Raw genomic sequence first — 12,516 nt, 5'->3', positions numbered from 1 at the left:
TCCCTTACCTCCCGTGACTGTCGCTTCCACCAATACAACATACGCAAAGTTCGTCCTTTCCTTACTAACCACGCCACTAAACTTCTAATATTTTCTTAGTCTTCTCTCGGCTTTTCTACTGCTCTGTTCTCCTCTTCGGCCTCCCTTCCTCACACCTAGCCCCTCTTAAATTCATCTACCATTCTGCCATCCGTTCTCTCTGTCTTCTCTCCCACCGGGACTCTATCTCTTCATCCCTTACCTCACTGGGTTGGCTCTCCTTTTGTTCTCAACTCAAGTACACCTTCCTCTGTCTCGTCTTCAAATCTCTTCATGGACTTGCCCCCCGACCTCCACCTCGCCTCCCTCCTTTCCTTCTATTCTCCCTTTCGTTCTCGTTCTCTCCGCTCTACTGAACACTTCCTACTTACTCATCTGCAAGAACCTTGCACACAATCCTGTTTCCATTCCTTCCAAGTTATTGCTCCACTTCACTGGAAACTTCTCCCTCTCCGCTCCATCACATCTTATTCCTCCTTCTGCACTTCTCTAAAATCCCACTTACTCCAGTCACCTGCCTGACAGATATCCCCTGATCTGACCTCTGTCCTGTCCCTAATTTATATTACTGACTGTCTCATGGTAAATTGTTCCGTATGTTATTCTCTGCTTCATGATTTATGTGAAGTTTTCACTTGCTTTGTAATGTATAACTTGTTTTTCTATCTAAAGCGATTTGAATAAAAGCGCTATATAAAATTCAATAAATACAAATAAATACAAATAAATACAAATTGGGTAGGCACCCGGCCCCTTTGGTCAGATGCTAAAAAGTCAAAGACAGGCTAATGCCCACAGAGGTTCAGGTTAACACCCATGATATAAAGCTAATGAGAGCAGTAAATGTTAAATGTTAAATGTTAAATGTTAAAGGTATTGGTACCGCGCACCGTCACCAATGGAATTGGTCCCCGGGTGCTCTGGCGGATCTGCAAATGATAAGATGAGATGGGTTAGTAAGGTGAAGCGGGAGTAGGATAGTGAGAGGAGTGGTGTTCTGTTGACAGCTTCAGCTCGGTATACACCAGATACTGAGCTTTGGTGCGGGTATTGGATCGGTGTCAGTCTGCGTGTGCTGCTGCTCCGGCTTATGTGTTGTTGCAGTGTTGTGAAGTGCGTGCGGCTTGCTGTGCGAGAGATGGTTGTGTGAGTTTTTTGAGTGAGATAGGTATGCAGAGTTTGAGCTTATATTGGTTAGTGGGTTACCTGACCTTTAGCATGCTAACATTCACAGTTCTATCCAAGTGTGGCACCTGACGACCCTCACAACTCCATTGGGATGCGGCGCAGGCCAATGCCCAGGATTCCATCTAGGTGTGGGCATGCCAACACTCACAGTCCCATCCAGATGTAACGCAGGCTGATATTCACAATTCTGTCCAAGTGTGGACATGCTAACATTCACAATTCTGTCTGATTGTGGACATGCCAATATTCAAAGTCCTATCCAGATGCAGTAGCTGCACTCGTTCAATCCCTATGTGGGGTAGAGTTCCCTGAATAGGTGTGGTGTTGGTATCGCAAAGTATTGCAATAAAATAACTCACATGAAGAACTGAATCGAAGGGGAGCTTGCTACAATGTTATCTTGATGATTTCAAATGTAATGTTGTCACACATGTACAAGTCCATGGGTCAGAGAAGGAATGGTATATCAGGTTCAACTTCACATGTCTATGTACAGCAAAGCATGGCCCAACTGGCATGCATCGATCTGGCCGTGTATACCTAGCAGCCAGATGATATCTGTGCATAGTTCCAGATGTTCTTGCCCTCTGATGCGCAAGCTTCGTTCATGCTCCCTGTACTGGTCAGGCAGCAGCAGTACCCGCTTCAATCAAGTTTGCAGAAGAAATACATCAGAGGCTGGAGTCATTCATGCCTCGCTTACCCTCAGGGCAGCTCCAGCACAAAAAGCAGCAGTCCACGCTTCGCTCATTCAGGAGGTATAGTACAAGCAGCTGTAGAGCCTGCTGTCTACTTCCGCCAGAACAGGCAGAATCAGCTTGACCCCCGCAACAGACGCAGCACAGGCAGTAGCCATGCAATTGTCTGTCCCACATAATACGTGCACTGCAGGCAGGAGCAGGGAACAACTCATTCCCGGAGAATAGGTAGAACACAGGCCGGGGCAGCGGAACCCTCCCTCTGGTACAACATCCAAATGCGTGTGCAGCAACTGTGTAAGGTTCCCTACCACAGAAATGGTAAAGCACAAGCAGAAGACAGTGGTGGCTGCTACATGGTAATAGCAGTACACGGTCAGTATTGTTACTCAATTGGGGTGGGTTCAGTCAAGTTAGGGAGCTTCTTATTCAGGTGGTGACTTCAGGCAAGTTAGGGAGCTTCTTCTGCAGGTGGTGTGTTCGGGCAAGTTAGGGGGCTTGTTCTGCAGGTGGTGACTTCGGGCAAGTTAGGGGGCTTCTTCTGCAGGTGGTGAGTTCGGGCAAGTTAGGGGGCTTGTTCTGCAGGTAGTGACTTCGGGCAAGTTAGGGGGCTTGTTCTGCAGGTGGTGAGTTCGGGCAAGTTAGGAGGCTTCTTCTGCAGGTGGTGAGTTCGGGCAAGTTAGGGGGCTTGTTCTGCAGGTAGTGACTTCTGGCAAGTTAGGGGGCTTGTTCTGCAGGTAGTGACTTCGGGCAAGTTAGGGAGCTTCTTCTGCAGGTGGTGAGTTCGGGCAAGTTAGGGGGCTTGTTCTGCAGGTAGTGACTTTGAGCAAATTAGGGAGCTTGTTCTGCAGGTGGTGACTTCGGGCAAGATAGAGAGGCTTCTCCCCACTCATTTCTTTAAAATAATGGGTTGAAATGGTGCTTTTTAATAAACTGGTCTTCAGAATGTACAGTCGGTTCTGTTAGGCAGCACATGAAATACTGCAGTAGAATCCTGGTCACTTACAGTACAGGGGGCGCCCAATCCCCCGGTCATATTGGGGCAGGTCACAACCGGCTTGGAATGTGTTCAACTGCCAACTGGGTAACAGGGGATTCCTTTTCCTGACGTCCTGGGCCTGTGTTGACATTTTCATTGGACAATCACTCTGGACTGGGGAGGAGGAGCTGTCACCTTAGGGGGCAATGTGGTTGGGAGTAGGTTGGGAGTAGGCAGTAGTAGAGGAACCATTGCTCGGAGGCTATGAATCACAGATGTACAGGACTAATGTCAGAGACGGAAGCTAGCAGTTTGACAGCTGGAACTGACCGTTAGGTCCCCGGGGGAGGAGAAGGTGACTGGAGACATTGCGTGCACTTTTGGCGAACATGTCAATGATACATTACAAAGCATGCCCACCTGTTGGCCTGATGCCCACTCGATCGTATCATGAAAATCATCAGAAAAGCATAAAAGACATGTCACAATCCCGCAAGTTGTAGATATTGCATGATAGACCGAAGGATGGGAAAACATTGTAGGGCTCGGGTAACACTTTTATAGAACGGAAAGTTATATCAGAGGCTTCCAATTAAGCAGTGGCGTCATATATGAATTATATCATGTTTTACATTAGAATTAAATTAAGCTTTTATGTGTGCTTATTGTTTGCATACTTCTTGTACAGTCAAGTACTACATGTGGTTACTAGGTGGTGCTGTGCAGTCTGACACAAGTAATGCATTGCTGAACATTGCATAATATTTTGTTCTTATGTTATGTTACTATGCTTTTGTGTTGCTTTGAATACACACTGTAATCGTTTCAAAGCTCCAAAACGTTGACCCTTGCGTATCGTGCCACCACCCACGATAAGCAGACCATAGTTTGCTGGAAAGAATAGCATGAGCACGGCTGAACTAAGAGGCAGGGAGGGAAAGTGGGAAAGGAGTTTGCAGACACAGGAAGGGAGTTAGGCAGAGATATCGCTTGTACTGATATGGAGACCTGTTGCTCCATTATGTGAGGACTGTTTTCTAGAGAAAGGCACCACAGAGGAGTATGTGTTGGGCTAATATAAGCACTGGAATTCCAAGGCACTTGTGGTGTGTTATGAGTAGAGATCTAGTGGTGCTGGGTGCATTAAGAGCTCGAGAGCGCCTTCGGGCAATCCTAGTAAGTAAGCAGGCTTGCAATACCTGGTACCACAGGTATCCTAATGAATAATAATTATGGGGCTGGCAAGCCAACTCAGAAAGCTCCCTAATCCAAGAATAGGGCGTGTTAGAGGTGAATGTTGTTGGTAACAAAAGGGAAGGTGTTGCGATGGACAGAATTAATATAGTCCTGCATGGTATTATTTAGGATCAATGGGAACGTTTAGGATCCCTCGGCTATTGTGTCCTGTGACTGGTCATAAGCACTAGAAGGTGCTCAAAAAAGAGGAAGGTTCCAGAGCCCCCTAAGCATTTCCTCAATTCAGGGTGAATGAGGGAACAGTTCTATGGCTAATAATACGCAAGTTACCCCTTTATTTTTTATTATAGTTTACAATAATTTCAGAAGGAGTGAGGGTGCGGCTATCCTTCAGGTTTAACGCCAGTTGCAATCCAGTCCAGAGGGTGAGGGTTTATCAGCTGTCATGACTCTTAATGATGTCTTAAGGTTCCTGAGTTGTTGTTGGGGTTTCTGTGGGCTACCTATTCAGTGTTCCAAACGTACCTGCTTACAGTGGTCATCACAGATATTCTGGGGTGCCTTACGATGTAGGACCCTTCCTCCACGCCCCTTCACCACTTCTCTGTATTGCAGTTTGAGAGATGTATTACCCTTTCTGTAAATTAAACATTGCCTGCAGTTAATCCAGATGCAGCAAAGACCATCCAGGCTATGGGCACTATAGTGACTTAGCTTCCCCTGGACCCTGAGTAGAATGCATGGAATGTTGGAGTGAGTGACAGAGAATGCAGCCTGATAGAATGTTGATGTATAAGTGGTGATCTGTGAGAGTCAGCCCTTAATTTATGTGTAGCTGACCTTATGTACTTGATATAATGTACAAGGAACTTATTAAAGGAGCATTGGTACATCCCAGGATGTCAGAGTCATCATTGGCCAGGACCCATCTTTACAGGCACCTATCATCAATATCACCTGCTTGTTTTTACAAACTATGTGCTGAAAGGGACCCAGTGGAAGATACTGATTGGAATGGGGGGCTCATGTGTCTTCATTTTAATGAGTTAATGAAACCACTATTACCAATAGGTCTATATTGTATTATTGGTGCACATATTAAATTAATGTGAAGTCTGGTTTTAATGAAGAAGAACTGGCACATGACAGGAAGTGAGTTCTATTTCCTGGTTGTGCTCATCACTGTATGTGTTAGAGGATTATGAAATGATAGTATGGGAGGTGGCCATTTGTATAAGGGGTCATTTCTAGGGCTCCTGCCAGTCCGCTTTGGTTGGTGATTGTACATCTAGATTTCTCTCTTCAAGCTGGCTTCACGTTTGCCATACAGAGATAGTTTAAGTTGCAGGAACTCAGGTCACGCATTTGGCTTTATCTTTTAGCAGGAATAGCCCTTTAGCCTTTAATCAATTTATGATCGTTTATTTTTTCAATAGGTGTATAGATTTAGCATGTTTCGTGCTCATTAACATGCTTTATCAAGGCCTATGTTTAGTTTCCTGTGAAGAGAAATATGTTGCATTGCAATTCGGTTGTATTACTTTTTGTATTCAAATATTCCTATTTTAAATAATAATTGTGCTGCTCATGGTTTCTGTAGTGCGCTGATGCACACAATTGTACAAATCGACGAGCTGGATGATGACTGAGATGGCGCAATAGAGCTGCCGCAGGGGCAGGCAAGAGAGATTTAACTCCAAAGAGAAACCTAAAAGATGCAAATCGATTTATCATAATTCAGAATGAGCACAGACTGCATGTATTTGCCTATCTCTTCGACTTCTGGATCTGAGTTGTGCAGTGAAAGGTGCATACGTTCCTCGTATCCCATTTATACATTCAGTTCTGCTCCAGAAGTTACTAGACTCTAAGTAGAAAGAAATTAGGCAAATACGCAATGTAGCCCTATGCACTTTATTTTCTTAAATGCATGGCAGACATCTCAGCACCAACGTGGGTATTTGCACCAGAATTAATTACATTTCTATTTATCTCTGGGTTCTCTGTGCTGAAATGCCATTGTCTCCCATGACCTTCAATGGGTGATTTGAGATTTGTTTCTGTCCCTCTTAGTGAGATTTTGAAATGTGTTGGATATCCTATACATGTAATACTCGTAGGATGTCCATGGATTCTCCTTCCATCCCCTCTTCTAACAGCTCTGGTGAGTGATGAAAGGCTTGACGTTGTGTTGGAGCACCAGCTGGTACCATGCAGCGTGGTCTTCATGGACATGTTTGTTTTGAATGAAAGGTCGAAGTTGGTGGCAGAGCCGAGAGATTTTGCACTGGGGGGGAAGTTAAAATGTTAATCCATCGAGCTTCATTAAGTCAGCCAATTCTGGACATGGGCATGCTTAGTGGGGTGTCCTTGGAGACTAAATTCAGTCTTTGTTAGGTTTAGCTTCAGGAAGACACTTGACATCCAGCCTTGGTTGAGAGACAAACAGTGCTTGCATTGATGGATGTCATTAATTCAATTAAACTTTAGGTAAAGTACATGCATGCATCACAAAGCTGGTCTAACACAGATAGCAGCAGGGCAAGCTTCCCTCCTACAGAACAGTTACATCGTAGGCAGCAGCAGTGCAAGCTTCCCCAGACAGAACAGATAGAGCACAATGTAGCTGCTCTCTCTCACCACTGACAGTGTTTCCTCTGGTTCCGGCTGATGTGGGTGAAACACAATACTGCACAACCTAGTTATGAAGGGTCTTTTTACCCTGCATATAAACATAGAAGAAGGACTGTGCATGCACTCAAAAGAAATCTGCCAGGCATAACCACATATGTGTGCGATGGCGTACGTTTACATGAGCGTGCATAATGACCCATTTCTATCGCTAGCTTCTCCTTTAGATATGATTTCATGCTTACCTGCACAGGATACTTTTGTATCCCCTTTTCCTTCCAGTGACTTTTTCAGAATTGCCTCTCCCATTCACCGAGCCAATGTTTCATCTACATATTATAGGTTCACGGAGCTTGAGGTCTCAGGCCCCATGGACATCCCTAAACCAAAGAGTACCTACTCCCTTGACACGCTTCTGATCTTGACGCCCAAGCTCTTAGCCAGGGCTGAAAGACCCATTGGCTACTGTTCCTTTCTACACCTCCCCTTCTGCCGAGCCGCAGGGATGCCCACTGGCTTGCAGTCTTCGGGATCAAAAGGGTCGCTGCCATCCCTAGATATTTATTTTATACAATACCCTTCCATCTCTAGGTGTGAGTCTACCTGCTACTTGGACTTTCTACCTTGAACCAACTCCTCAGGAGAAAATGGAGGCAGCAGCATAGAGTTGACGACAGGGTAGTGCAGTAACAATACAGGAAATCCTAGCATTCTGCTGGCTCAGAAGGACCATCTGGGCACCAAGGAACCAGTTACCTGGATACCTTCCTCTCCCCCACCCACACATCAATTTGTGAGATCACGGTAGTCTGTTACCAATCACATGTAAGTGGGTACAGTGTACGCCAGTCTCCCCCTCACTGACACCTTTGTTGAACTGCTTGGTAACACACAGAGGATATCTCAGGTGTGGCAATCAATGGAAAACACAAAGGCAGGGCTGCCACAGGTTTTTGCCGAGCACTGGTTAAGACAATTGGTGGGACCCATACCCCACTATCCACGTTCACTCTCTTCTATCATCTTTCACACTTCTTCCAGATCCAGCCCCACCAATAATTCTAAGCTAGTGAGGCATACCCTTGCCCCTTCCTCTGTTTGCTTCAACAACAACAATAGCTTGCTTTTTGAGTAATGTTTGCTATGGTTACCATCAATAAATTAACCAATAACTTTTAATTGTATTAGCAAGCAGTATACACAAAATAAAAACAAGTATAATACATCAATTGCATATTCTCAAAACGCCATAAACACACTGAAAGTAAAACCCCATTTGTATTGATTCATAATATTCAACTATAAATATATCGATACAGTAATTATAAAACACGCATTCAGGGGAGTAATTGCAGCAAATTGCAAAGCATTAGATAAACAATATTAAGAGTGTATTCTCACAACTCACCATACAGTGCAACGTGCCATGTGATTGCACCGGTTCATGGGCTAGTTTGCATCAGTACCTGGCAGTGCTCCACAGATCCTGGCTTGCGGCATAAACCACATGTGTTGAAGCTCTGCAGAACAGCAGGGCAGGCTGCATGTTTCTGATGACATTTGATGTTAGGATTGGTTTAAACCCGCAAGCCCCAATGTCATCATAATGGAGGGGTACAAACAAAACGTGCATATGAGTTCCATTATTATCCCCATCATCAGATCAACAGAACAGCACATGTGGCTGCAGGCTTTTCCACTTTAACATGGCCGACTGCCCCACCACTGTACAAAATGGATGGCAATGAGCCCCCATGAACATTGGTGTAAACATCCTTATAAATCTAAGTTCCAACCTAAATGTGCATGATCCGTTCAACTGGCTGAACTCAGTAGACCCTGGCCCAGTTCCAACCAACAAAGCAAACACTCTTGGAATCCTAATCTATAATTCACCCAGCAAATCAATGCTCTAACAGAAACTGCACATTGTCAATTACACATCCTGAAAAAGACACACCCTTCCTGTGAATGAGCACTACATTAGAACTAATACAGGCCTTAGCCCTTAGCCAAATGGACTGGAGCATCAGTGTGTATTGCCCTCCCAAACCAAGTAAGCAAACATCTTCCGCAAGCCCTAAACATAGCAGCTGGGTATATTTAGCCTGCTATTAAATGACAATGGGCCTCATCACGACCCTGGCGGTAGCCGTGCCGGTAAAAATGTCACGGCTGCCACCCGAGTCGTGTTTTTTCCGCCACCTGGCTTTGAGGAATTACCTGGGCATTACAGCCCCAGGGGTCCAAGTAATTCCCCAATGCCAGGCACCGGAAAAAGTAACTCGCCATTACCATTCAAGTGCCATAGGACTCAATGGGAATGGGGAGGATGGATTCACCGGCACTGTGTGCAACAGTCCCGGTGCATCCGCTAAAGTCTGCGAGCGGGTGCCTTTTCCGCACGCCAGGTCAGACCCGGGGGGCGAAAAAGGCAACTGCACACAGAACTCAGAGTGTGCCGGTCCGGTAACAACGGTGTCAGTAGCTTACCGGCACCATTGTTACCGGACCAGTATACTCGTAATGAGGCCCAATGTTTCACTAGCTTTGGGATCCTGTCAATCACAACTGGAAAACGAGACCTACCTGTCCAAAAGACAAGCACACTGTGTTTAGCCTTGAACACTGTGCTAATCAACAGAGCTAGGTGATCTGCATAAATTCATAAAATAAGAAAATAAACATGTGGGACAAACAGGAACTTTAACAAATTAAGGAAGAGGTCACATAACTGAGGTTGAATGGAGGATGGTTCCTCCTTTTACACCTGCCTACTCGTGCTTCCTTCCTTTGCACTTTTTTCTATGTATGCATCCTGGATCAAAATGTATTTGCGAGTGGCACTAGTATAAACCACAGGAAAGAAAGAAATAGATACAATTCCCTTGTACAGCCAGCATAGATAAATTGGGCTTAAAATACAATGGGCCTCATTACACGGTAGGCGGAGGACCAAGGTGCTATTAGCACCTTGGTCCATGCCGGTAAAATACCGGCACCGCCTTGGAGGAAAGGGGAATTACCGACCTATTCCAAGGTTGGCGGGGCGGTAATTCCCCCTTCCCCATTGCCCTTCCCCATTCCCATTTTTGCCCCATAGGGCTCTATGGGAATGGGGAAGGCGGTAATTACGGTGCCGCAAATTGCGGTACCGTAATTAGCACCCTGGTCCCTTTGCGGGTTGGTTTTTAAGCAGGCGTTAAAGTACCAACCCGCAAAGGGACCTCGTAGTAAGGCGGTAAGGGTTTACCGGTACCGGTGCCCTTACCGGTACCGGTAAACCCTTACCGCCGTCCGTGTAATGAGGCCCAATGTGTATTAACTAGTGGGGTGTAACATATCAAAATAGGGGTCAGTGCCTAGCAAACACTTAGGCCATCATGACAGTCTCGGTGGAATTTTTGACACAAACGCCATCAGTGATTATTATCACTACCTCTGGAGATATTTGCAAAACTCTGCCAAAGTTTACCAAAGTTTACCAAAGACCTCCTGTTTTACTGTTACGACCGAAACATTAGCAACTCCCTTGTATTCTAGTGCCGGATGACTTCTCATGTGCCTCTCTAGAGCAATAGCATCAGCCCATGAACACTACAACCTTCAAAGATCACTGTGTCCTTGGTGCAGATAGGCTCTTGGTCAGAACAATAGTGTGATAGACGCAAGGCAGGCAAGGCACTACCATTCATGCCTGACCCTAGCAATCAAGTACTTTTCTACATGTTCAAAATACCTTGCAATAGAATCCTGCGATGATCATTCAAGCCCAAGTTCCCATCCACATTATAACTAGTCTCAAAGAAGCCGACCAGTAAATGATTATAAGTGTAATGTATCTAATTGTTATTGCGGGCAAATTATATCCCTACAACTAGAGTAAATGAGAATGTTTTGTATATGCACAATCTGTAGGGTCAATCAAGGTCACTCATTTGAACAGTGCACTAAATTCAACAGTGCCAGCAGTTTCAATTGATGATGAAATTGCAGCATGTGCTGTGTGTGTGTGATTTAGTATACTAGTACTGATGTGTAGCATTGAAAGTAAACCAAAGGGGGGGTTGCTTTGGGGGGCTTCAAGTATTAACATATTTACAGTATAGCATGTGCATGGACAGCTTTGCTTGAGAGGGTTAGATTCAGAAAAAGCAGAAAAACAAAAAAATTAAAGGGTGGCCGCCTGCTTTGCGCGGTGTTTAACACAGGCATTGTTTAGAAGCGTAAGAAGAGGATGGCATGTTTGATTTTCTTCTGAGCGTAGGAACAGATGGTCAAATGGGCGTGCAGTTTGCCAAAAGCCAGAGGGGGTGAGATGAGTGTTAGAAGGATCTGGAATATTCCTGAAGGCCCTGCCACTTGTATGTGGGTTGGAATGGGCTGGAGTGAAGGGAATAACATTTTCTGGGAGGTGGATAGAAATGTGCCTGATCTATATGTCCTGGGCTGCTGGTTCTGAGAAAGGCTTATAAGGAACTGTAAACTAGAAAGCAATGCTTTTTGGCCAGTGAATCCTTGCATTAAGTTCTTGGCATAGACTCTCTGCATGAAGCGTCTTTGAGCCAGCCTTTCCACATAAGTCTGTGGCCCAGTTTTTCACAAAGCCTGCTCTGGGCCTCACATTGCTGAGATTTTATTTAAAAAGAACGAGCAAAGTCTTGTGTTTTGCAAATTTTAGAAGGCTTCCTTGAGTGTGAAAGCCAGGCTGGTTTTGCAGCTGTGCTCAGTGGAGTAACTTTTCTGAAAATTCTGTGGGGGGGACATGACATCTGAAGAAAAGGTGTCCCAGCCAAATGAATGAGGACAAAATGGGGTGCCATGAAAGTTGGGGGGGGACAAACACCCCTGTCCCCCCATAGAATTACGCCCATGGCTGTGCTGTCCGAGCATAAAGGCATTTTGCCAACTCTCACTGGACCTTGAAAGCTTCTGTAACCTGGAGACCAAGGAAGTTAGCAGATCACAATTGATTATGGGAATAATTCTGCTATGCAAGAGAGTCCATTTTCTCTTATCTCAGACTAACCTGACATTTTTCTAGAGGGGCAAAGGTAAATGAGGGTTGAGGCTGTATTCAAAATGCATTTGCTTTCATAACCAACTAAAGTGCCTGCCAAGGCACGTCCAAGCTTCATCCCCAGCTTACTTATAGTAAACCACGGGGAAATAGCAAAGGATGGCACACCATGGAACACACATCATCAATTAATGCCAATTCATTTTTTAGGACCCAAAGAAAACTGTCAGTCTGAAATTGCATGTGAAATTGCATGCTCTGATTTCTTTTTCTATAACCAAATGCATGGTTGAATGTATGTTTTGCTGATGGATTTGGACATTTGTTTTGTAGATAAATGTCTATCACTGTGTTGGCGGATTTTTAAAAAGGTGCATATAAAGAGATGGACTTGTGAGTCTTTGTCGTAGTCTGTTATTGTGTGGCCTATGCAAGTTACAATATTTTGTATTCATGATTAATATACTGATAGCTAAATTAGCTTTGTGTATACATCACACATGATGACCTAAAAATACATAAAAACACAACGATTATAATAACCAGACAAAAACAAAATGTATTCCTTCCCGCCTTACAACTCATTTCACCTTATGCCATAAAATCAATATTGACAAATAAAATACATTTAGAGACACAATTCATTCATTAATCGCCTTCAAATATCCCGTGTGATGACTTGCTTAAAATATCATTGCATTTCCAATAAAATTTAATCATATAGTATACAAAATTAATATAATTTCCTTCCATTAATATTTTCC

This window comes from Ambystoma mexicanum, chromosome 10 (assembly GCF_040938575.1).
Source record: "Ambystoma mexicanum isolate Mex_15411 chromosome 10, UKY_AmexF1_1, whole genome shotgun sequence".
Classification (NCBI taxonomy): Eukaryota; Metazoa; Chordata; class Amphibia; order Caudata; family Ambystomatidae; genus Ambystoma; species Ambystoma mexicanum.
The sequence above is the reverse complement of the archived record's forward strand: the minus strand, read 5'-3'. Positions refer to the sequence as shown.